This window comes from Tamandua tetradactyla, chromosome 3 (genome assembly GCF_023851605.1).
Source record: "Tamandua tetradactyla isolate mTamTet1 chromosome 3, mTamTet1.pri, whole genome shotgun sequence".
NCBI lineage: Eukaryota > Metazoa > Chordata > Mammalia > Pilosa > Myrmecophagidae > Tamandua > Tamandua tetradactyla.
The window spans coordinates 173,406,173-173,429,382 of record NC_135329.1 but is presented as its reverse complement, the minus strand read 5'-3'; the positions used below and the strand labels follow the sequence as shown (position 1 = coordinate 173,429,382).

Sequence of the window (23,210 nt, the reverse complement as noted above, 5' to 3'; positions counted from 1 at the left end):
ATGACTTTTCTTTCAAACCAGCACAAGGTCAATGGTGGGAGATCTGAAAAAGGTTCAAGAAATTGGTTCATGGGGTTGGAGAGCATAGGTTCATAGTTGTTCCACAATTGAGGCGAGGAGCCAGGCTTTTACTTACCCATATTGATGAACCTTTGGATGTGAGCTGTCCTAGGAAGGGGACATAATCTTGATGAATTGGCTCTATTTGACTGAAGGAAATTCCTGGGTAGATTCTCAGTTGTGAGCCATCAGCAACCAACACTCCTGGCAGCTTGGTGCTGTCTCAGTTCTGAAATGGAGATTCACATGGTACATCACAGGATCTACTATGCTACCCTATTTCTTGACTAAATAGAGGATTTCTGGATGGGTTAGGAGGATAGGAAGCAACAGAACTTGAAGGAAGCACATGGATAGGAGCAAATCCAGCCTCCACAACAGTCCCAGAATCCACTTGCATGAAGGCCACCTTACTCTTCCTCATTAGGGTAGCTCCGCAGAGCTGAGTTAGTGTACACAAATGACCCAGTCTCTACCTGTACTGAGAAGCCCTGCTAGTAATTTTTCTCATCAGTGTCAGGTGAGGCCTCCAATGAATAGCAGTCAGCATGCCACCCATGAAGCATCCAGTAAGAGTCTTAAGGTCTCATATGACTTACACTGAGTCTACCCAGGACATCTGCAACCAGTAAACACTCTCACCTGATTGCCTTGTGGGGGTAAAAGTAGAGAGGTTATGGTAGTGTTGAAGGGAAAGTGCCTGCTTCTTTACCTGGTTGGGGCCAAATGGAACCAGCCCCAGACATTCCTCCCAAGCTGCAACAGTAATAAAGTTTGAAAAGGTGATCAACTTTATGAGTAAACAGGGAAATCCAGTGCAATGCCACCAAACACCCACTAACATGGCTAAAATGATAAAGTACCAAAATAGACAGTAATGAAGCATAATACCATTTGTAGTACATTCTTAAAAAAATGGCCATATTTGGGCGGGCCGCGGTGGCTCAGCGGGAAAAGTGCTTGCCTGCTATGCCGGAGGACCTCGGTTCGATTCCCGGCCCCAGCCCATGTAACAAAAACGGAGAAACAGAATACAATAAAACAAGAAAATGTTAAAAAAAAAAAAAAAAAAAAAAAATGGCCATATTTTGCAGTATCTCCCATTAAGAGGTGTTTGAATCTGGGCTTGGCCATATTACTTGCTGTGGCCAATAGAATATTAGCAAAAGTGATACAAACAGGCTTGAGAAATGCTTGTGCCTTGAGGCTTGCCCTCCCTTGCTTCTTGTGAACCCATGTTGCCATGGGAAGCAGCTAATGTGCTAGATGCTGAGATATGTTCCTCAGCCAACCCCTATCACGTCACTCAACTTTCAGATAAGTGAATGAGGACCAAGTAGCTCTCAGCCAACCTATGAGCTGTTTGTAGATGTGTGAGTGTGTCCCAGAAAGACCAGAAGATTTGCCCAGCTGAGCCTTGCCAATTTCCAATCAAGAGAACGATGTTAAACAGCAGATTGTTGTTTTAAGCCACTAAGTTTTGAAGCAGTTTGTTTTGAAGCAAAAGCTAACTGATACATCTCAAATACAACACTATAGCCAAAGATGCCAATAAATGGTAGGAACTACAACTCAAAGGGCACCTACTTTGTATGAGACATGGCTATTTTCTGAGAAAAACATTCCACTTGAGGACAAGATGTAAGGGAAAAAGTTGATGGTTAGAAGAGTGGGTATTCACATTTATTTTAGAAAAACAACGTGCATGTGTGGACATACATAGAAACAGAATACGGGATTATCTAAATCTCAACAGCAATTTTTAAAATGCCACTCTTATAAGAAAACAGATAAATAGCATTATTTAAGTTTTAAAGTAATGAATGAACCCATGTTGTCCCCAATTTACTAATTATCTTCTTGCATCATAGCTTAATTACTCCCTAATGAATGCCTTGCCATTTTCAAATACTGATTAATCACATTAAAAATTTCATAATTTGATGACTTCTTTGTGTAGATTGGTTTAGACACACAGACTCCAGTTACACATTCTGGGTGGGGGAACCAAAAAATCTAATAAAGGCATTGTTAATGAAACTATTATACAGTCCATGCTAATTCTGGGAAGAGATGCAGGAAAGGATCACAAATCCAGTGAATAAAAAACAAACACCCCATTTTAACATGTTTACTCTTGTATTTTTTAATGTCTTAGGATAACATTAAACAAAAGAAAAAATCTTGCTTGGTCACTTCTTTCAGTTCCCTTTAATTATTGATGCGATTAGCTCATTTCGCTGAGCTGTCATCAACTGCTCAAGGGTCATGCTACTTTGTAGTGACAGATATATTTCCTCCCAGGTGTGGCAAAGCGTTTTAAAGAAATGAATGAGATATTTTACTTTAGGACTTTGGCTTCCTTGCCCTATAATCATCAGCTATTTAGGTCTAGCTTTCATGGGATCTCCTTAGGGCATTAGTAGACTTTAGTTTTTTCCAGTTAGCTTATCAGCTCTCTGGAGCGCAGGGAGCATGGAGCCCGCTGTTTGTGTAATATTGAAATGGGGTGTAAATATATTAGGAATGCAGGCTCTGACTCTGTGGGCCATGCACACAATCCCACCTTGGTTTTGACCTCATTAGCACATGGTCCATATCACTGAATTCTTATTACTGACTAATTGATTGACTGATGACTGATTCACTTAGTACTGCTGCTCTCTTCAGTAGACTCCGGTTGGAATTTCTTAGCCTTCTGATGAGAAAAGTAATTCTTGAACCTAGATGATCTTGTCCTCTTTTTTTGACACCATCAATTATTCTTCCCAAAGAACACTGCTCAGCACCATCTTTGTGGTTCAGCAGACATGGGTTTGAATCTTTCCTCTGCCACCTACTTACCAGTTGTGTGACCCAGGACAGGTCCTTCAGAGACACTCAGGGAGGCCCAGCATATCAGAGGTGATCTTTAGCATCTGGAATTCTCTCTTAAAACAGACTGAAATATTTTATTTATTAGATTCCAAATTAATATAAGTCCTCCTTGTCCTCTTTTATCCTTGTAAGCTGGTATGGGCACTAATCAATTTTCAAATAGGTGCATGGGTGCTGAAATAGTAACAGGAAGAGCTATTTATTTTATTTATTTATCAAATACTTTAGCACATTGTATGCACTGGGCACTGTTCTAAACACTTGACGAATACAAACTCATGTAATTCTCTTCACAACTTAATGTAACCAGTAGCTATTATAAAGATGAAGAGTTGGAGGCATAGAGAGGATAAACCGCCCCCTCCCCACCCCTGCCCCAGAAGTGGGAGAAGCCAAGATGTGAATTTAGTCATCTGGCTCCAGAGATGATGCTCTTAAAGATGAGGAAACTGAGACAGAAAGAGGAGAATCAAATTGTCCAAAGTTACACAAATAAGAGGCAAAGCCAAAAATAAGAAACAGCATTTCACTCTGGCACCTGTCCATTTGACCCCCATTGCGAGCTATTGCCGCCTCATCACAGTGCCCTTGACTCTGCTGAACTAAAAGACAAATTATGTTCCTCATTCAACCAGTGCTTATTTATTGCCCCATTCACCACAGGTGCTGTGGTAGGCCCTGGAACTTGAAAGAGGAATAAGATTCGGCCCTGCCTCCTGAGACTTCCCAGTCTATGGGGGGGGTGGGGGGGTGGAGGGGTGGGGGGGTGGGGGGGTGGAGGGGTGGGGGGGGGTGGGGAGAAAGGCACAAATAACTTTAGCATGAGGCTATTTTCAATTGCTAGAATTTAACATGACCTCAGGAAGTCAGAAGAACCCCAAGAAATCTAGTGAAATGGGGGCTTGAAACTAAATTATTAAGATTAAGATTCTTTTGACAGATAAGGCCAGTCACATTTCTTGTACAGCCAATTTCATGGACTGAAATTCATACCTCTTTGAACAGATTTTATTCTCTTTATTCCTGTTTGATTATCTAGTCATTTATTTAACAGTAGCTTATAAAAGTCTTCTGTATGCCACACTCTGGTATAAGATGGATGTGAAAACATTATCTGGGATATAAGACATTCCTGAATCAGATTTTAATTCAGACACAACAAAGAAAAGAAACCATAACAACTTTGCATAAATGGAACTCCACCACCTTGATATTTCGACTCTCATACTTTAAGGGTAAACCTTTGGAATTTTTGAACCTTCTAGGAGAAAACCAGAAGTTAATAGAAGTTGTTAAAAGAAAGCACAGTTTCCTTCCTTGTACCACTTCACTGTTATTTATTAATCTGTTCTTATTAAGTGTTAACTTGCAAAATTAACAATCTGGTGTATTAATGGGGAAAGGAACAAAAAAAGCTTGAAAATAGAGCACTTAAAGTGCTAGGGGGATTTTTTTTTTTGAATCATTAACCAGTTTGCAATTAAAATTGATAATGTACTAATCACCTTTACTTTATAAAATTTGCTTGGGAAAACATTTTTTTTTTGCTGTGCAGATATTTTGAAAAGCTCTGATTTGGGGTAAATTTAAATACTGTGACACTAAACAATATTTATTCAAGGCTCCTTCTTCCTGCACCTCAATTTCTGTAATCATAGAGAGAACCACTCCCACCCACTGCCCACTAGGTCACCACTCTGAAACTCTATTCATCTCTAAGCCCAGAAGCCACTTTCTGGGTTCCAAATGTGCAAGCTGGTTTACAGAGAATAGAGGCTCTGAAGGTTAATGTTTTAAGCTGAGTTTTCCAGAAGCAGACCCTGAGATGAGGGCTTGTGTGAAAGTGATTTATTAGAAGATATTCCCAGGAGAAACTGCTGGGGGTGTGGAGAATGAGACCAGAAAGGGAAGGAGGCCCAGGGAAGGTAGGACATCCCACAATTTCCCATAAAAAGTAACTTTGGCCTAATTCCCCAGTGGAGGGTTCAGAGTTTTTGGTCTCCTGTGGCAGTGTAGGTTACACCTCAGAGTTTTCTCAATAATTCCAAGGACAATCAAGCCCTAATGCCCTGGGCATCCACTGTAGATAATGAATTAACTTCTCTCCCATGCAGCTAGAATGGTATTTGTGTTCTGTGTGCTGTAATTCAGATGAGGAAGTCTGGCAGAGAGAGGCTGCCAGGGTATCCCAGCAGGCAGGCAGAATTGCTGATGTATTTTGTACTTCCATTCCTATCTGTCATAAGTCAAGGGTTATCTCCAGGGGACACAAATTCCAAAGCCTTTCAGGTTTTTTCTGCCAGTAGATCAAGGGGGGTTCTCATAGCCTGAGGATAGAGGTGGGACAAAGAGAACAGGCGCTGACTGTTGGGATGAAAGAGCACTGGGAGCTTTCATGTACACACTGGGAATACATGAAAATGGTAATGAATCCAAGGGGATGTGGCTGGAACACTGGTAATATCCGCTCAGTCTATCCCTTTAGCACTTGGATCTTCTCGTGCTTCATAGTAGCCTCAGTCCACTGACTCTTCAGGGTTGGGCAGGTACTGATTCCTATGTATATATAAAAAAAGACCTTCAAGAGGAAGGTTAGTTGACTGAGCTGCAGTTTCTTCTGATGTCCGCCTGTTATTCATCACCTACTTTCTGTCCCATGATTCTTTATTCCCCTAGGCCTGGGCCAGCACTTCTGCAGATCTGGTGACTTGCCTAGTGAGTGATCCAGATATCCATCCCTGCGTGGGCTGGGACCTAACTCCTGTGCCTCTGTTGTAATTGCCTGCTTGTGGTTGAAGCTGGGCAAGAGACCACCAAGAGAAGCTCCAGGGGATCCTCTGAATTCCAGATGGCTTTCTTTTTGATCCATTATGTAGCAGCAACCCTACCTTCTCATGACAATCAGGATCATTATCCCTGGAAGTAGGGCCACTTCTTGCTTTGTCTGTTTGTTTACTGGGCAGAGGAGCCTAAAACAACCAGGCTTTTGTCATTTTGCATTTGGTGGAGCATTTATTGTTTCCCTCGGTGGAAATGTCCTTCCCTCTCACCCCCCACACCCCCTACACACACAAGGAACCAAGACCTCTAGACACACTAAACCTAACATTGCAGAGATGGAAACATAAAGTCCCCAAGAGGATCACTAGATGTGATGGTGAAAGAAGGCACTCCAACTTTACCATTTGGTTTTTAGGCTCGTGTGTTTTACTTATTGGGAGCACCACATAATGGCTATTGGTTCAACCTGAAGGATGAAGTTTCAAACTCATAAGGTATCATTTCTAAGTTGGTGTCATAACATGGCTATTACAAAGTTCTATAGGTTAGTAGTTTCTAGATGATATGTCATATGGTAGGACCAGTGAATCCTATGATCAATCATATGCCTGCTTTTATAACTTCTTTGCTGTAAAACGGGTCCCTCCGTCTGAAGTAATCTTATGTGGGATCTCAGTTGTATAAACCAGACAGTGGGAGACCTCAGATAGTGGTGTTGATCAAAGCTCTTCTAATAAGAAATGCAAATCCATACCCACAATATCTGTCTATCTAGGTTAGGACAAATTATTATATTGTTGCTCTTTCTAAGGTTGAAGGGGTCTGATGTAATGAATTTGCCACCAAGAGACTTGTTGGTATATTAATGGCTCTGCTTTTGTCCCTGCTGTTAACAAGTTGGACATTCAGCAGCAGGGATAGCCAGATCATCCTTAGTGAGGTGGGGGTGGGGGTCAATGCTCAGATTCCATTCCATTATTCTGTGAATGGTTATTCCAGTCCTGGGTCACGATTGAAGCCCTAAAGTGGTTGAGGGAAGAGGCTGGATAACACCTACCAGTTGAATCTTCCTGTCTATGTTATTGTGTGCCATGTCTCCTCTACAGTGGTTGTCTTTGCTGGGTATATATATGTGATACAAAGACCCATACACTTTATGCTCACCCCCACAAGTATAGCCACATGACTTTTCCTCAGATCTCCTTTTCTTCTATCTTCCAATCTTGTTCTTCCTGGTTCTTCAGCAAATCACCAACTCATGTGTCATTGCCTGTGGGCTCATGTATATTTTCACCTTGATGTATTTCCTTCTGCACCCAAATTAGTTGGCTGGGTACACTGCTCAAAGTTCTACCCAAAGAAAGATTTTATAAACTCTTACCACAGTTTTTCAGAACCAACCATTAGTGAGGCTATAATGAGTCAGCTGTCTATTTTTGTCTCATACTAACACATAACAGTAACTGATCTGTTATTAAAGCCAGATATTCCTTGTTTTTGAGTGGGAATAGGCAATCTCTCCTCTGACATCCATCCTTGTGGAAGAGCAAGTTTAAACCAAGTGTGGAGACGGAATTCTCAGCTGGCCTCTAAGATTCCACCTTCCTGGCGTGCAGGCCCTTGTACAATACACTCCCCTCACCTTGAGTGTGGGTGGAACCTGTAGATATGATGGGATATCACATTTTGCAGATGTAATGAAGATGCCAAATCAGTTGACTTTAAGTTAATCAAAAGTTATCTTTGGTGGGACTGACATAATCAGGTCTGTCCTTCAAAGGCAGAAAAATTTCTCCTCCTTCTTTCAAGGAAGAAAGCAAACAGCCATGTTAAACCTACTGTGGAGTGGGGCGGCCTCTAGGAGTTGAGAGTGATCCCCAGCTGATAACTAGCAAATAAACATGGGTTTCAGCCACACACTTCCAAGTAACTGAATTCTGCCAACAACTGAATGATCTTGAAAGAGGCCCATAAGCCCCAGATGAGAACCGCAGCCCTTGATTGCAGCCAGTGGCAGCTTTGTGATAAGCAGAGATCCAGCTAAGCTGTGCCTGGACTCCTGACTCGTGGTAACTGTGAGATAATACATTTGTGTTGTTTAAAGTAACTAAGTTCCAATTATATATATGCCATTTCCACTTGGCCTTTTCTACCACGATGGCCTTTCCTTCACAGACCAAGTAAACAATGCAAGAATTCTTCAAGCTACTAAGTACATTATCTCTAATTCTGACATTTCTGTCTCATTTATTGTGTATGCCATTTTTTCAAAGTTCTAGGAACCATTCTATCAGTGTATAAGATGGTCTCCAGGTATCTTTGCCAGGGGTTGACTCCTGTCATAAAAGAGTACCCCCATAGCAATAAACTCTCTATGATAAGGCCTTACATTCTCCCCACTGCCCCTTATTTGTTTCAGTACTCAAGATCCTCTCTGAGTGATGATCTCCTGGTTCCTGTGAATCTGTATCAGCTAGGTCCCCCAACTCCTTTGGTGAGTAATTCATTCTTGCCTTTACAAAAGACAGTATTTTTCCAGTTGACCCATGTTGGACTGTGACTCTAATGATTGGTTGAACAGTCAACAGGGAAGTGGGGGTGGACTGTGAGGGAGCAAGCATCCAATCCCAACCGGCACAGAAGATTTTATGGATGGTCACACTCTAGCATGGTATGGGTTATAATCACCATTCTTACCTCCAACAAGGGGATTCCTGTTGTCACCTGGTCATCAAGTGATCAACCTCAGAATTCCATCCTGAGAGTTTGCTTCCTAGATTCGCGTATAGAACCAATGTCTTAGACTGTATTCTTCAGAAGCAGAACCTGAGGCAGAATCCTGTAGATGTGGATTAGGAAGTGTTTCCAGAAAAAAATGGGTAAATGGGTGGAGATTTGTGACTGGAAGAATGGGAGGCTAAGTGAAAATGTGTTATCGAGCAAAGTTTCAAGGAGGACAAGTGGCTCAGCTGGAGGGCAGCCCTCAGACAAGGAGAGACAAGTTCTGGCTGTGGGCAGTTAAAAGCACACTGGGAGCTGTTGTACCATGAGCATGCTAACAGGATGAGAGGGGCTATGGTGGAACACTGGTAGCACCTGCCACTGTCATCATTTACGAGCATTTTATTAAAAGGTTCATATCCAACTAGGCTGGCATTACTATCGGAGATGAGCTGTATTTATCATTTCTCATTTATTTTCCCCATACCATTTACATTATTATTAGAGTTGAATGCCTTTGGAATAAACTTAACATGGATCAGCTTTTTTCTTAGTAGTTGAATTCTGTTGCGGTGAATACACTCCATTAAACTATGGTCCTAACCTCGGCAGGCAGGTTAAGAACAGAACTGGCTCTCTGCTCTTCAGGGAATTATCCAATGAAAATAATGCTCCAGTAAGGCTAGGAGGGAAGAGTTAGGTACATCTTCCAGTCCGTTTCTGCTCTTCTCTAGATAGGCTGGACTCTTTGGTAAAGAGTTGGGCAGGTAAATTATGGCGTTTCTATTTGATATGATGCATTTTTATGTTGTAAACATGTCATTCAAATGATCTCTTTTATTATATGAAAGCCATGTTTATAATAATGGAAAATATCAACGCTTTTATTTTAAGAAGGTTTGAATTTAAATAAAAAGGCATACCAATATCCTTTTGAAAAATATGAAAGGATGAGATTTCAGCCTCTGAGTTTGAATTAGACTTTGGGTGTAAATGAATCATGATACCTAATGAGAAATGTGCTTCCACTATGCATTGCTGCTTCCACGGATTACATTTGATCTGGCTGTCTTCTTGCTTGGCCTGGAACAAGCCTGAGCGAATGGACAGACTTTGGGACGTTGATGATTGGATGTCAACTTGCATCAATCCATCTTCCTTACCCTCTTCTATTTTGATATTTAAATAAGCATTGAGGTAGGAATTTCAAATATCATCTCTTCGTGCTAGATAAAGGCGGTTTTCATTCTAGCTGGCTCAGTGAGTGGTCTCTTGGGTCGAAGCAGAACCATCTGCTACTTCTGTTTTGATTTTCACGGGCGAATGTATACCTTACTACATAAATATATTTTATGCATGTATTTTAATAAAATGACACCCTATTTATTTAATGGAAGTTCAGAAGATGACAGACAAATGGCCAGCCACATGATCAAAAGAGGGTTTTTCATTTGGTTTAAAGCTCTTTTTTCTTGTCTAGAACTTAGCTTTTAAATTTATTTGTAAAGAAATGTAATGAAATTGATTTTTTTTGGCTGAAACAGAATCAGAAAATGGAAGGTATCAATGATTACTTTTTAAGAAGGTATTTATCTCCATGCTTTTCCACCCTCTTCTTTTTTTTCTTTAACTTTTTTTATTAATTAAAAAAATCAACATGCAAAACATTAAGATATCATTCCATTCTACATATACAATCAGTAATTCTTACTATCATCACATAGTTGCATATTCATCATTTCTTAGAACATTTGCATCGATTTAGAAAAAGAAATAAAAAGACAACAGAAAAAGAAATAAAATGATAATAGAGAAAAAAGTTATACATACCATACCCCTTATCCCTCGCTTTCATTTACCACTAGCATTTCAAACTAAATTTATTTTAACATTTGTTCCCCCTATTATTTATTTTTATTCCATATGTTCTAATCTTTTGTTGATATGGTAGATCAAGGGAGCATCAGACACAAGGTTTTCACATTCACAGAATCACATTGTGAAAGCTGTATCATTGTTCAATCATCATCAAGAAACATGGCTACTGGAACACAGCACTACATTTTCAGGTAGTTCCCTCCAGCCTCTCCACTACATCTTGAACAACAAGGTGACAAGGTGATATCTACTTAATGCATAAGAATAACCTCCAGGATAACCTCTCGACTCTGTTTGGAATCTCTCAGCCATTGACACTTTGCCTCATTTTACTCTTCCCCCTTTTGGTCAAGAAGTTTCTCTCAATCCCTTGATGTTAATTCTCAGCCCATTCTAGGGTTTTTCTCAGTCCCTTGATGCTGAGTCTCAGCTCATTCCAGGATCTCTGTCCCACGTTACCAGGAAGGTCCACACCCCTGGGAGTCATGTCCCATGCAGAGAGGGGGAGGGTTTTCCACCCTCTTCTACTCCCTGTCCAGGTCTTTAAGAACTCCATAAAGACACACTCACACCAGTGAGACTGCGTGAGGAAAATCATGTGGGAAATGTAGTCTGCTGAAAACTGCAACTTTTCCTATCAAACTATAAGTTTTGCCAGTGCTTTGCAGGCAGTAAATGTGTCGTTGGCAAAAATAAATTTTTTTTAGCAACCACGCAATTTTTCATTTGAGACAGCTATTTGAAGTTGTGATTTGATTTGTAGGGTAATATGAATAAGTATTTTAATGTATACAATTATATATTTAACTATTGATACATTCTCACAATGTTTCTTTGACTATTTATTTATTAGATGACCACATTTTGATCATTTATATAAATGACCAGGGAATTCTGTTTGAACTTTTGTTCTTTCTTGCCAAGCTTTGTAGTTCCACAGGCATTATTTTGATGCCTTTTTGGACTATACGTGGGAAAACTAACCATTTTAAAATAGCTTCTTCTCACTCTATTCTTGGGGTTTTCTAGCCCTTCCCAGTGGCTCTTTCTGATATTTTTCAGAAATTCCAAAGTAAACATGAGGATATTCTTAGTATATTAACAGTTATTATCATGGGAGAAGAATGATTTTAATATTAATAAAAATAATTTCCACTCACTGCTGGAATAAATTAGTTTATATTTAAAAGTTGGTTCAATGATTGATATTTATAGAATGTAAATTTTTTTTTTTTAAAAGTCAGCTCTGTATGGAGCCAGGGAGCTTCTGGCATCCTTGCCTGCTCTTCAAAATATGAACCCAGAAATCATTCAGCACATCAAATGGAAACACAATCTCATAAACTTAAATAATAACCCCTAGTACTGATAGTCTATCATGCTATGCTGAGTCAAAGCACTTAAAAGGAATTAACAAATAAAGTCTTCAAAAGACTCCCCTGAGGTAGGTAAATGTTTTCTTGCTTATTTCTTTAGAGACCACATTTCAGGTGACTTGACAAAGCTTGGAAGGTCATTGTTGCTGATGCCAGGAGTGCCGAGAATCTTCTGGTTGCTGATCTAGTTCTTAGATGATTATAATTAGAGCTTGATGTAAACTATGCCTAGTTTTGCATTTGGTTCAAATTAACATTGAAATTTCTTGACCCATTTAAATTATTTTATACTTAATATAGTATAATATAATATAATAAAATATAAAATATAATATAATATAGTTAATTGTAGAGTTGGAAAGGTCCTTGGAGATGATTTAGTCCAAACCCTCTATTTTACAGAAAAACCAAAGCCCATGGGAGGTAAAGCCCTGCTCAAGCAGTCACTTTTCCCACTGATGAACTTGTGTGCAAAGTTCTGATTCCCACAACCTGATATGGAAACCTCCCAGTTGTCAATAGGTTTCCCAAGAAGTGGCATTAGATCTGCAGAGAGGTGGACACTAAAGAAAAAGAAGAGAAGAAAATGTCGAGAAGGAGGAAGGGTGGTGGGGCGGGGGGTGGTTTGTTTTGTTTTGTTTGCTTCTGAACAAAAGGAAGCCCATGATCTGTTCCTTAGAAAAATGTGTTGGCTCAGAGCCATCACTGCCAAGCCTTCTTAGACACCCAAAATGGGCAAAGAATACTGGCTTGAAAGAATATTTGTGCTATTTCCCTTTAAAAGTCAAGGGTGGTAGGAGGAGACGGTAAAGGGAGAGGGTGTGTGGGGAAAAACAGTAGTGCAGATGTAACAAATAAGAGGCAGATGCCACTCTAAGATGAGTTCTGGCTTCCTAAGTCTGGCCTACCCTGTGCTGTCTGAGAGAGACACAACTGCTCTGAACACAAGCAGCCTTCTGAAAAGTCCTTAACTTTTCTGTAGTGATATTTTAAACAACTTCTAAACCTCTTCTGAATTTCAGTGCATATCTCCATTTGGCTACTTGAAAGATCTGTTAGATACCTAGCAGGCAGTTCAAAAGTAACATGTTCAAAACGTAACTCCTGATCCTTCCTGAAACCTGCTTCTCTCAGTGTCCGCCCTAATAACAACTCCATTTCTCTTGCCACCAAGGCTAGAAATCTTGCAGTCAAACTTAAACCCTCTCCTTTTCTCTTACCTCACATCTAATTTATCCATGAATCCTATTTACACACATCCGTGTCCCTGAAGAATCTTGAGTCACCGGTCACCTTGCTCCTCTCACAAGGTGGCTGCTGTGTTTGTCCATTTACAATGAAAATGGGGCAGAGGATTTCCAAGAATGGCACCAGTGAGTTATCTGTTTGCCAGGTAAATTCTTCTCTATCTATATTGGATAAGGAGCAGCCTTTCTTCCTTTTGAGGGTCATGGCCAATTACTACTGTCAGCTTGGTGGCAACTTTCCTGAAATGCTGGTCTGTTGTATAAACAGCCAAAAGTAACAGGAGGGAATCCATAGCTTAAAATTTTATGGAACTTTTGCAATGGATCTTTGTAGAAATGTTCCCCATCTCTAATTGCAGGGGTTTAGGGTTGTGGGGATGGGAAGCAAAATTCCCCAAGTCGGCCACCCAAATGATGTTAAGCAGTATACTTCTTGTTTTGAATATCCTTGAACCTTCTCATTGAACACTGTGGGCTTAGGATTTCTGGTCTTCCCTAGTAGTTCCACCCTGGGATTCACACTTCTCCAGGCCCTTCAATCCCTTCCATTACGGTGGGCTGTCTATTTCTCCAAACTTCCCAGAGACATCTACAAGCCCTGTGGTATTGTCTATTGTCTCCCAGCCTTTGTGGATCTTGTGGATGCATACTGGCTAGGTCCTGCAGCTCCTTTGGGGTACAGTTCCTTTTCTCCCTTAGTGGACCCAGCATGTTTCCATCCTGGTTATGTTTTACCAAATCCTAGTCATTATATGGGGCCAGGGATTTCAGCAGCATAAATTATGAGGGAGGAGCATATAGAGGTTTTTGCATTGTCTTTACTCAAGAAGGGAACACTAGCCTTTAACAAGGGAGAAGTGGTCCACTTTTGCAAATCCAGAGGATTTAGGGGAATTTGGTGATTTAAGATATGAGAGCATCAATTCCGACATTGTCATCAAGTCTCAGGATCCCACTCCTTCCTAACCAGGACCCTGATCTTGATATAAATGACTTACTAAGGTAGAAAACTCAACCTTCTCTGCAGCTCTGCTACCCTTATTATTAAGTCTTGAGCCAAATCCTCAGCTTTTTCTTGTCCTGCTGCAGAAGACGGATCTCTTTGTATGCTGCTAAAGAGGTCTTCTGGCTCTCACACTTTAAATTAATTGTAAATCCCCCTCAATCTGTCGTAGTCATTCTCCAAATTCACAGATCCCTCAACAACCGTCATCAGATTCCATCATCATTATAATTACTGCTTCCTCTAATATCTTAAATGCCTGAGATATTTCACCACCAGTGTATCTCCTTCCTCTGGTATTCAGTTCCAGTTCGGCTCTGGTCAACATTTTAGTGGATGCACAGCTACAGCATGCCGAGGGCTTTCAGTACACCACCTATTGTCAGTGATGGGTCTTTATGGCCACTCTATAGCAAGTGATTCTGCTTCAAAATCCCATTTCAGAACCTGTTTCCTAGGACCATTCCTGGAACCAACTTTTGTGAGTCACATTCCCAAGGAAGCAAAAAACCGAGGTATAGTTTTGCACATAGGTGGGTTACTGGGGAGTGCTCTTGGAAAGCACATTTATAAAAGACTGAGGGAAGCAAGATGGGGAAGAGTAGTTGGACCACGATGAAGTTTCATCAGATCAGCCTCAGCTGATCACATGTGGGTCTGAAGCTGGGATGGTCCTTCAGAGTTGTCACCGGCGATTTGATACATGCTGCCCAAATGGAGGGCGCATCCTGGAGCATAACCAGGAGCACAACGGTGAGTGATGCAGTTCCTTAAACCCAGGGCAATTTGTGGGGAGGGTCTCAGCTGTGAGCCCTCAGCAGGCTACTACACATCAGGCAGCTGGGTGAAGGAGACTCTTAGTTCTAAAGAGTCTGTTCATAATGATGGTGAATCAGCACCTGGATGCCGAATCAGCATCGACTATAAACATTATAGGGCTTTTTGATGCAGTGAGAGTCCTTGCTTAATACTGACATTTTCCAGGACATCAGTATTCTTTGTGAAGTGTTAAGCAGCTATAAATTCAGACAGCACACATCCAATCAATCTGATACTCCAGGATCTCATGAAAGACTTAAAATTGTAAACTTGGAGGACCAAACACCTTGCTGAAATGAGGGAAGAGTGTATCTGCCATTTTTCTATTGTCCCTAAATAGAATCCATACTGAAAAATGGAATAACATTAGTCTGCCTTGACTTCTCATAACACAAAACACTCTGGCTCTTCCTAAATAATTGCTTCTTGCTATATCTGTTCATGAACTATCTATTGAATAACTTACTCTAGAAATTTGTTTTTGCCAGGTATCGGTCTTGGGCTCACTGGTTCCTAGTTTCTGAAATCTTGTGCCATCCTGGATTTAGGAGTAAGTAGGGTGTTAGTTCATTTCAACTTTTTGTCATTTTAAAAAATTCTCTCTTCTATAATTTCTCAAAGAACATTGATGGCGATTTCAAATTTAGTTTTAGTGTCTTAGTACCAGTGCCAACACTTTTATTTTTTTCCCTTTTTATCTCAGCCAAGCATACTCTATTCAAAGAGTTTTCCACCATCCTCAGCTTAGGCCAAGCTCCTCTTACTGTCCAAGCCAATTTTCAATAGTGAGATTCTCATTCTGTCATCCATACTTCATATTTGGAAAAATATAAGGAGAAAGACTGAAGCTACCAGTTGTTGGGATATAAAAAAAAACCTAATGCATCTTAAATCTAGTAGTAAATAGGCAATTTATTTTTTGTAGATTTGTATGAATACATTTAGTAAAGCATAAATTATTTCAATGATATCTGAAGGTACCAATGGTAAATCTAGCACTTATGAGAGGGGTCATCCTTGAAGGGTCTAGAAAGTTGTAGACACACAACTAAGCAGCAGCCATTAGAAATAACTCCAAATTAGCACAAGAAGAGTTTGTGTTACATTTTGATTTGGACATAGGAAATCGCTCTTACCTTTTATTGACTCTTGATTTAAGACAGGAATGCGAGAGTGACTAGATTTCTGGAAGGTTTAGCTAATACTTTCTGAGTAATTAAGTGGCTAATTAACTACAATGCTTAATATGAATAAGCTCAGTAGGTTACACTTATATTTTATAAAGTGATCCAACTCAAGAATCTAACAAATGATTATCACATTATGTAAAACTACACTCTTTTACGTACTACTTCTTTCAAAGGGCTCAGGAAATTGAAAATTATTTTGTAGCCTAAATAGGCTTTTCTAATAGAATAAACAGCTTGGTGTCATAGCATATTTCTAAAAATCAAGGTTACAAATTATTAACGTTTTTGCATTATAATTAATTTTTTCCCCATCTTAAAATTTTTGGGTTTGGTAAGAGCTCTCACAGACATCTAAATTACCTGGTCATCCCAGATATAGCCATTGAAACTACTGAGTCCCCAGACTTGTCTAGCAAAGCAGGGAAAACCTTTTTTTTCCTCCTTTCCTTTATTCTGATTTAGGCCTATAGGGACTAAAAACCCCTTCAGTTAGATGAATGTTTCTTGCATGCAGCTGTGAAAATTGTCACACATCAGGAGAAATCAGCAACATGTACTGCTGAAAGAAGAAAGAAAAAGGTTACTGCTAAGTGAGACTTAAAGGAAACACACCCCAATGTTTGTGTAGGCAAATGAGTGAACACAGACCCTGGGGTCCCAAATACACCATTTTGGTGGATTATTATGCATGATTTGTCCATACTGCCAAAATGATGAACTGTTTTGCATCTGTGAATTCATGACCCTAAACAGATGAAAGATAAATATGGCTGTGTTGGCAAATGGCTTGGTTGTAAAATTGTGGTACAAACAAAAGCATTATAAGAAAAAAGAAAGTGAAAAAAAGAAAAGAATCTGTGTGGAATAAATACACCATCAACTCTCTTCTCAGCCACTGGGACCACCTTCCTAGCCTTGCTCAAAACCAGTGAAGGCTATGACACTATTGATCTGTGGTGCTTATTTAAGGGTGGGATTTGAGTGTGAAAGAAACAGATAGTAAGAAGCAAAATGGGGCTCAGCCTCAGGAAGGAAAAGCTTTAAATAAAGCCTACTCAGTCACCACAGAATGGGTGAGCTGGGAAAGTATACTCAGTTTAATATCTCAGGTACACCTCACAATATTCTAGCTTTAAAGAAACTTGTACATTCTTCAGGTTGTATTTTTCCACCTCCGAGGAGAAAAAAGCTGGGCTGGAAGCCAACTGACAGAAGCCGCTAAAAAGATGAATAATTCCTAATATTCATTCCTGATTTTTAAATACAGGCCAAAAAAATTATAATCCTGAGAAATTCACTTAATAAATGATAATTAGGATAGTGTAGGATAGTCATGTGTGGGGAGAACTATAAACAGTAGAAAATTACCTAATAATTAAATAAAATGAAAAGAAAAAAGTAAAGCTAAGGACGCATAAAAAATGAGGTGGATCTTGCCTCAGCAATCTTGGATTTGATGTTTAATCCATGACAGTATAAAATTTTCTCTGAAACAACAATAATAGAAGTGAGAATGGAAAATCAGTGATTTTTATTTTATTCAAAAGTGATTAGTTGTACTGTAGGGCTTAGTTCTAGTTGTGTAAATGATATCTAGTCCAGCAGACTTTAATATGCATGCAAATCATCAGAGCACCTTGTGAAAATCAAGTTTTAATTTGGTTGGCCTGAGTAGGACCTGAGAATTTGTATTTCTAGCAAATTCCCAGACGGTGCTGATGCTGGAAGTCCAAGGACCATACTCTGAGAAGTGAAGATTTAGAGAATTTAAAACAATTCAGAAGAGAGTCCAAGGGATATTAATTCATGATCGACCAATTAGATCTGTGAGGGAGGGTAATGAGTGCTGGGAGAAATAATGAACCTGGGAAAAGGGAAAGAATAATGAATCGATAATAGTATCAAAGAATATTAAGGTCTCTCAGCAGAGCTTTCTTGTTTTACAGACAGCAGAACTACAAGTAAGTTTCCATGACAGCTTAAAGGGTCTGTGCTATATCTGGAAGAATTTTAGAGAGTGAAAAGTGCAGGATATTAAAATGGGTTGCTCCGAGTGCTTGGGAAATCTCCTGTCAAGAATTTGGGATGATTCAAGAATGGCCCTTCCTTGGGAAAGATGGGATTTTTCATTGTCTCTTAGAAACCTCGTCCTGGTGAATGTGTGTAAAATGTCTGTATCAGCACAATAATTAAATAAAATATATCTTTATTTAAAAATCCATTTGGAAGCCAATTATAAATCTCAGAGCTGGTAGCAGACATTTCCTACATCCCCATTTTCAGCTACTTGATTTATTTTGATGAATTGGGCTGGATTATTGATAGATTATTTAACCTCGCATGTCACAGTCCCTATGAGTCTTCATTCTCTGGTTGTCCCAATGGGACAGTGAAAAAAATATACTACTTGGATTTCTATTATTGTTTTAAAGCAAAATTCACAATTTATAATGGGGGAAAGGCATAAAACTATAGTCCTTTTAAAAAAAAATGCAAACAGAAAGAAAGAAAAGGACATGTTGAGAATGAATAGCTTCATGTTTGGTCAAATTCTTGAATTCTTTTTCTCACCGCAGAGATATCTTTTTGTTTTCCACCAAACTTTGTGTTCAAGTGGTTCTTTGAGAGTTGTGAAAAGAAGTAAGAGTGTCATATTGTCTTTGTTCCATGATTATTACAGACATAGCTCTCATGAAATTTGATTTGATAACATTAGTCTTCATGAAGTCAGTACCACAGTAGAAGGCCAAGTAAGAAAAAAATAGGTAATAAGAGTTAACATGTGTATAGTGCTTTCTATTTGCCAGATCATGTTCTGTGTGTTATTGGTATATTAACTTGTTTGCTAGATATGGGTCAGCTGCAGTCACAAAATAAAAATAATAATCAAATAAAACACAATTTGTCCTTCCAATTAAAAAGTAAAACAAAACGAAACAAAAGAATCTGAGGAGTACTTGGAAAAGCTTCTTTTAGATAGCTTGTGAACTTCAGCGATGGTGACAGCTAGAAGGCAACTGTACACAAGGACGCTGCTGAAGAACAAAAGCCAAGTTGTATGGAATAAATCTAAATGTTTCCAAGCACCTTACAGAAATGTATTAGTATGTCTGACCATAGGCCCCCAGGTAAATGCTGGCTACACCAGACCTCATTATAAAGTCGTTCAAGTTATTCTGTGCATTTTTCTGCCTTGATGATTCAACAAAGGGGTGGACACAGTTTTGGAAAAGATATTTAAGAAAACTAATAAATGGGATGTGACCCTCAGAGCAGAGAGTAGCTCCCTTCTCTTACCTCCTCTTGCTCCTGTACCCCAACACTATGCATCACTGCAATTTATGAAGGGTTAAGTCCTAGGTATGATAATTCTTTCCTATAGGAGTTTGAGACTAAGTCTAAGCAATATACATATATTTATATATAAAAGATATTTAGTAATAAAACAAAGCTGTAATTGGGTAAGAATCAAGCTGATCAGAGAAAGATTTACTGGGAAGTTGGAGTAGGAGGGACAGAGGAAGTTCTTTGGGCCTTCTTGTAAGTAAGAAGGGGTATTCATCGTAGTTTAGGGTTCTTCACTTCTCTTGATGCAAAAGAGAGTAGCACCTCATCTCTCTTCAATGGAGTTGGAAGGAGAGATTGGGGGTGGTGGGGGGAGGACATGAGGCATGGAAGAGCATCTGCTCTCAATATTCCTTGGAAGGTACCTATGCAATAGTGGGGGAAGAACATCTGTGCCCTGGAGGCAGGTGACAGCCAGTATGTTGGAGACAGGCTGATGGCAAGGAAGTGGAGTACTAGGAAGAGGTCAAAACCTGGCAGCTCAGCTGAGGTGTTTGAGCTCTGCTCTCTGGCTTCCCACTTTCAGACAGCTAGGAGTCTATTTAGGATTTGAAGAAGGGCTGAAAGCCATTTCCTAGGTGTCATTAACCAGCCATTCCAGAGTATGTTGCATGCTTAAACAGATTTCCTTTAGAAGGTTCCGCCTTCATTTAGAGCTGCATAATTTTTAAAATATGAGTTTCTAAGTTAAAATGTTTAAAGTTGTTTACAAATTTAGAAAAGTGCTCCAGAACCCCCACTTTGGGAGAAAAAAATAAGCCCTCACAGTTAACATTATTAATAATTCCTTAGTTGTGAGGTCTCAATGCCTGCTTCATTAAAGGGATCAGAATCTTTCCAAATACATATTTTGCGTGTTAAAAATAATAGCTAGAAACTACTTTGCCACCAGTATGTGGGTGGCAGGAGGAAGTGGAAAAAATAAAAATTCACAATGCCTAATGATTTATTAACGAATTTCATCTTCTTTTTGGAATGTGGACCACTGATTACATATGTGTCTAATCACTCACGAGTGGATGGAATGTTTTTAGCCATCAACTTAACAGACACACTTCTTTATTTGCAAAATGAAACTTTACAAGTGAAGTCCTTTAGCCATTCTCAAACCTCCACATTTGCAGACAAGCTGGCAAACTTGAAGCTTTCCATCTGAGCTCACTAACTTCGATTAGCAATTGGAAGCAGGGTTTGTTTGCTCGTTGTTTGTTTTGCTTTTGAATTTGAAAACCCACAGCTTTCTGCTAATGAGGGCGCATCATTACTTCGTTAAGTCAAAGGGTCCAGAACGGTCTATTGCTGTGGTGTGATCATCTCGGAGGTGAAGAAATAAAAGATCACCCAGGGTTTCTTATTGGAATCAGTGGATTAAATAATTCACTCACCCAATAAGTGTGGACTTAATGAGTAAGGATAGGATAGATAATTACAGCATTTAAATGTTAGGATCCCCAAGCAGAAATCTATTCTTCAGACAGGCCCATGTTTTACTATTCTGTATCTGTGGTTAAGGACCCTTAGGGAAGGCAATTTTAAAATAATATCTGCTTAGAAAACTTACACTGGCTTTTTTTTTGTTCTATCACAACAAACTTCTTATTGTGCTTCAAACCCTTTGGTTGATTGCCCATCTCTTCCCTATCTAATTATCTTCATTACTCTCCAAGTGGAATCCTCATTTCTATTAAGCAGGCTTGCCTGCTTGTTCCTTCAGCTTTCTCGCTATCCCTCCAGATTCCATGAATCCATGCATCCTTCTTCACCCATCCTTCCCTCCCATATCAAAGTGACTTTTATCTGTCAGACATTGCCTTCGGCACTGGGGGTATAGTATTGACCAAGACTAGGCCTCTCCCCTTAGGAACTTATATTCTATCAGGTGGTGCTTACAACTCCCTGACGTTCTTCAAAATCTGGTAGCCTTGTGCCCTGGGCTCATGAAGTCTTTTCTGACCAACTAAAAACAATGAAGTCCTGGTTGACAGAAGTCATTTATTTTTGCATCCTAAGCATGGGAAGCAATGGCTGGACTCTATGGAGAAAGGGACTCTATAAATACTTGTACAATGAACAAATGATTCCATCCGTTGCAACCACTGTCTGAGATTGTGTACATAGCTAGATGACTTATACTGATACTGATTTGGAACTTTCAGATTGCACCACGTTTTCACATACCTTATCTCATCTGATCAGATAAAGAAACTAGAGCTCAGAGCAACTAAATAACTTGCCTAGGCTCCCACAGTTATTGGGTAATGAAGCCAGGATCCTAGAACTCTTCCCTTTCCATCACACCATGTCTTATTTATGTATCTTTCTTTACTATTGGTTGTCTCCAGTGCCTCCAAATTTTATTCATCAGAATCACTTGTTAAAATGCAGACTTGGGATCCCAAGCCCAGAGTTCCTGATTCAGTAGGTGTGGAGTGGGGGCCCCCGTAATCTGCATCTCTCACAGGTTCCCAGGTGATCCTGATGCACCTGGTTTGGGAACACACTTTGAGAACCACTGCCTGAGAATAACTCTTGAAGAGGAAGCAGTGCTTTCTATTTCCGACTCGGTCAACTACCTGGGTTAAATTATTACCACACAACCACTTTACTGTGCTCCCTTTAACAAGTCACTGTCAGGGAGAGCTTTTATTCATTCTGAAATGCATGCAGTTTCTCATTCAGCTTCAATGGACTTCACTTTTGTGTCAGAGATTCAGGACAGCTGTGTGAGTTCCTTTTCTATTTTTTTAGTGAGCATTTCTCAACTTGTTTTTCAGCAAGTGTGGTCCAAGAACCACATGTAATAGCACCCTCAGTATGCTTAATAGATACCCATTCCCAGGGTCCAATTCAGAACCACTGAGTCATACTCTCTGGGGTTGGCACCCCAGAACAAGCCTGTTCAACAGTTTCCCTTGGAGAGTTGTATACACGCCAGAGTTGCCAACCTCTGCGTTCAAACTACTTAAAATTCCCTTTTCCCTTGTATCTCCTCCTAGATGGACTGGAGCTTCTTGAAATTTTCCTCCTAAAGTTAATTTTCCAGATCTTCTCTGAACCCTCTCCAACTTCTATGAGTAGCAGGGGATGAATTTTTCGGCATGTTTTCAAAGAGTTCTGCATTCCGTTCCCATGTGTGGGCTTCTGCCCAGTATTTACAGAGAAGTTTTTTAATAGTTAGTGTTTTGGAAAGTGACTACTAAAGATGTGAAATGGACTAGGCAAAGAAAATAAAAAAGTTGCTTTAACTTTCACATAAGACTTCATTGAATTTTATATTTCATCTTAAGCTTGAAACTTGGTCCCTCAGAATTATCTTAAATGAAATGGATATGTGACAAGCACTACGTACAAATATTTTATTTATTCATTTTTAGATCTCCAAGTGCTTAACTTGCCCCAACCCCCTTCGTTATTGATTATGGTTTCCCAAATTTCAGTTGGAAAAATAATATTGTTCCAAGGCCAAGTCTTTCATTATAGAGCAGACCGTTAATCTTTAGGCTAAATTTAGGGGTGTATTTTTGTTGTTGTTTTCCAAGTCTGTGTTTTTGAAATAGTGGGAATTGCCTTCCCTCTTAGTTTACGAAATGGTTTCTTAGGAGGGCTTCGGAATTCTGGAGCAAATATAGTGACAAGACTATAATTGGTCTGGAGTCCTTCATTGGTTTATCTGATATGAACACTTGCTTCCACGGGTTTCAGGCCATGAAATTAAAACTTTTTCTTGGCTTGGGTCAACAATAAATATTATCTTATTCTCAGCTGACCCAAGCATTGCTGGCTACAGGCAAGGAGTCTGAGGGTGGTAATTAATGGCGGAGACAGAGGCATTTCCGGAGAAACTTAGAATCAGAAGATTTGCAATGGAAAGGGCCTTTCTGGCCAACAATCCCCACACCTTCAGTTGTAGATG

The 23,210-nt window shown here is 39.7% G+C and overlaps 1 protein-coding gene across 1 annotated transcript in view; it reads left to right on the top strand.

Moving 5' to 3' along the window:
* The window catches only part of LOC143676488 (uncharacterized), a 339,453-nt gene that overhangs the window by 18,092 nt on the left and 298,151 nt on the right, over window positions 1-23,210 (top strand). Inside the window, exon 2 of the mRNA XM_077151989.1 lies at window positions 8,138-8,212. The gene's annotated coding sequence lies outside the window, so the exon portion shown is untranslated. The remainder of the gene's footprint in view (window positions 1-8,137; window positions 8,213-23,210) is intronic.